The sequence below is a fragment of the Protomyctophum parallelum genome (assembly GCF_964188405.1).
Source record: "Protomyctophum parallelum genome assembly, chromosome: 11".
Taxonomy (NCBI): Eukaryota; Metazoa; Chordata; class Actinopteri; order Myctophiformes; family Myctophidae; genus Protomyctophum; species Protomyctophum parallelum.
In genome coordinates, this window is record NC_139707.1 from 9319184 (window position 1) to 9323282 (window position 4099).

Consider the following 4099-nt stretch of genomic DNA (forward strand, 5'->3'; position numbering starts at 1 on the left):
CCACAGTCTGCTCCAGGAGGAACCAGAGCCTCCACACATTAAAGAGGAACAGGGGGAGCTTAAAGAAGAACAGGAGGAGCTACTTCAAAGACCAGAGGAACCTGTTGGATCAACGCTGACATTACTAGCAGTGAAAGGTGAAGAAGAAAATGATGATGATGAGGATGATGAAGAAGACCTATCTTCCCACTGCTCTGAGATTGATGTTGAACTTGAATCTGATGTGGATGATGAAGAAGACATATCTTCCCACTGCTCTGAGATTGAAGTTGAACTTGAATCTGACACTGAAGTCACCGAAGACAGTGATGATCGGGAGGAGACCAATGAAGACGATGATGACGAACAGCATGACAGTGACTCAGGTTCCCTGAAGAAGCACCAGCTTGTCCACACTTTCAGAGGTTCAGTTGACCTGAAGAGACACGTTCGTGTCCACACTGGAGAAAAACCGTTCCAATGTAAACATTGTGACAAGAGTTTCAATATGTTACATCACCTGAAGGCACACCAGCGTGTCCACACAGGAGAAAAACCTTTCCAATGTAAACATTGTGACAAGAGTTTCAATATGTTACATCACCTGAAGGCACACCAGCGTGTCCACACTGGAGAAAGACCTTTCCAATGTAAACATTGTGACAAGAGTTTCATTCAGTTAAGTAACCTGAATACACACCTTGGTGTCCACACTGGAGAAAAACCTTTCCAATGTAAACATTGTGACAAGAGTTTCAATCAGTTAAGTAACCTGAAGTCACACGTTCGTGTCCACACAGGAGAAAAACCTTTCCAATGTAAACATTGTGACAAGAGTTTCAGTCGCTCAAATGTTCTGAAGAGACACGTTTTTGTCCACACTGGAGAAAAACCTTTCCAATGTAAACATTGTGACAAGAGTTTCAATCAGTTACATCACCTGAAGGCACACCAGCGTGTCCACACAGGAGAAAAACCTTTCCAATGTCAACTTTGTGACAAGAGTTTTATTGCATCATCTTCCCTGAAGAGACACGTTTTTGTCCACACTGGAGAAAAACCTTTCCAATGTAAACATTGTGACAAGAGTTTCAATCAGTTACATCACCTGAAGGCACACTTACATTTCCACACAGGAGAAAAACCATTCCAATGTAAACATTGTGACAAGAGTTTCAGTCGGCCAATTGATCTGAAGAGACACGTTTTTGTCCACACTGGAGAAAAACCTTTCCAATGTCAACTTTGTGACAAGAGTTTTACAGTTTCATCCTACTTTAAAACACACCAGCGTGTCCACACTGGAGAAAAACCTTTCCAATGTAAACATTGTAACAAGAGTTTTACTGTATTATCCTACTTGAAAACGCACCTTCGTATCCACACTGGAGAAAAACCTTTCCAATGTATACATTGTGACAAGAGTTTCAAACAGATACATCACCTGAAGGGACACCAGCGTGTCCACACAGGAGAAAAACCTTTCCAATGTAAACATTGTGACAAGAGTTTCAAACAGTTACATCACCTGAAGGGACACCAGCGTGTCCACACTGGAGAAAAACCTTTCCAATGCAAACATTGTCACAAGAGTTTCAATCAGTTACATCACCTGAAGGGACACCAGCGTGTCCACACAGGAGAAAAACCTTTCCAATGTCAACTTTGTGACAAGAGTTTTATTGCATCATCTTCCCTGAAGAGACACGTTTTTGTCCACACATGAGAAAAACCTTTCCAGTGTCAACTTTGTGACAAGAGTTTCAGTCAGTCAGTTAAACTGATGTCACACGTTCGTGTCCACACAGGAGAAAAACCTTTCCAATGTAAACATTGTGACAAGAGTTTCAGTCAGTTAAACTGAAGATACACCTTCGTCTCCACACAGGAGAAACACCTTTTCACTTGTAACAAGAGTTTCAATATCTCGTCTCTCCTTAAGCGACACCTCCGTGTCCACACCGGACAAAAACCTTTCCAATGTAAACATTGTGACAAGAGTTTCAACAATTCAAGTAATCTGAATAGACACCTTGGTGTCCACAGTTCTCACAGGGCAAAAAAAGGTGTCCACTTTAAACGGTGTGACCAAAGTTTAAATAACTCGGGTCACTTGCTAAGACACCATTGCATTCACACCACGGGGTAAAAAAAATAAAGTTTCCACTCTAAATGAGCTCACAGGGAAGATTAAATTAAACAGCTGTATGTTCGTAGGGAGGTCGATAGACAAGGACAATATTTATTATACGGCTCCTATATTTCAAAACAAATATGGGTCAATTCTCCTTCTACAGCACGGCCACCCAGGCGTGGAATGCTCTGACCCCTTCCCTCAAAAAATGCAGATCACTTGCATCTTTTAAAACAGGCCTGAAAGTCCACCTTTCAGCAGGCCCAATGAAGAGGAAATTATCACTTCTCTTTTAAACAGGTGACCACGCCCCCTCCTAACTTTCTCCCACTCTGTACACTACGTACGTTTTATATGTTCCTGTAATGATATATTTTGTTGTTGTTACTGATGATATTGATTTTTTGTTGAGGGGTGCTAGCTCGTCCTATTGGGCTTTGTCTTTGTGTGAACACAAACAAGATGATTTGATTGGCTGATCATCATGCCATAGAGGTGATTTGATTTTCTGGATAAAAAGAGGGGGCAGAAAAAGTGAAGACACCAAAAGTGATTTGTAATGATTTGATTGGCCTCACTATATGTTTTTCCCCCTTTTTACCTCCTTTATGATGTTTTCCTGTTTTTGCTATATAGAAGTGTATATTTGTAGGCCTACGTCTCTAAATGTTATGATGAATTGAATACGGTGGACCGTAATGCTTTATGTGTCAAACCATTAATAATGAGGTTTTGGTTGTTACATTTTCTCGTTCAAGCTAATGATTGAATCATTCTGAATTCCTGCGAGGCCATGTCTACGTGTGTGGAGGCTCAGCCAATTAATGCAGACCAGGCTTCTTGTGAACGTGACAATGCTCCAACGTTGAAGCACTGGGCCCTAGTGGTAAGAGGAAGGACTGCAGGCGGACCCGTGGATTCATGACGAGGAAACCCCGTGCAGCTGGGCTTTAACATTGAGCGCTCGGTTGCACTTCCGCATTTGGGCCTAGGACAAATAAAGAGGATAGAGCATGGAGGTGCGGCCCGGTCTCCTGCGGGAGGTTTGCATAATGCTCAGTGTAAACAGGAACTGCGATGATGGAGTGTTCCAGCTGAGGTGCTAGATAGAAAGCTCATAACTTGTGTTGTAAATAATGAGATCCAGAACAGTTGAGAATTAAACAGCAGTCACCCTTCCCTTTTCAAATGTTTTATATCATCCACTGCACTTGAATGAACAGTATCCATGTTCCTTTGTCATTTCACAAAAATATAAGTTTGACAACTTTTATTAGGCTCTAAAATAGGAGTAAGGGCCGATTCATACTCCTATTTTAGAGCCGAATTAGCCCTGAAACATGACTGTCATGATGATTATCATGACAGTCATGACGCAACATGCAGCCTGTTTTACGCGATCGCTACATTCACAGTCCAAACGTGTATAAACATTCCGTTTTCAAATATAAAGTACTCACAATTTGTCCCACGGGTGTTAGAAATTTGCTGGTACAACGATTAGCACTGCTGCATTCCGTGTTCTTTAATAAAAAGCATTTTCGTCCAGTCATTTCTGTGTTTTGGCTTGTTTTTCCTTCTACTTCCGCCTGTCGGCTTCAACTGCGCCTCGGCACCCCTGTAGGTTAATTGTCACTTGCAATGATTTGCAATGCCCAAAGGAAGAAGCTCCGTCTCCCAAAGCCCTAGAATGGCTCTTGTTGTTACATACAGTAAGTATGTAGCCTATATTTCGCATGAAATTTACGAAGTATAATTAAATGATCACAGGCATTCTAGGTCTACGTCTCCCAGGTCTAGATGCAATTGAGGTTTTGTCAATTACATGGAGGCAGGAGCGCAAACAAACACCACAGAAAAAGTTAAGAACTTACAAATAGCAATCTTGCTACTTTTCATTCAATTGTTTAATTGTAATTGATTTATTTAATGTTGTAGTGTAGTTTAGTAGACCTGTTTTGACTTACTTGGCTTACATTTGAAGTA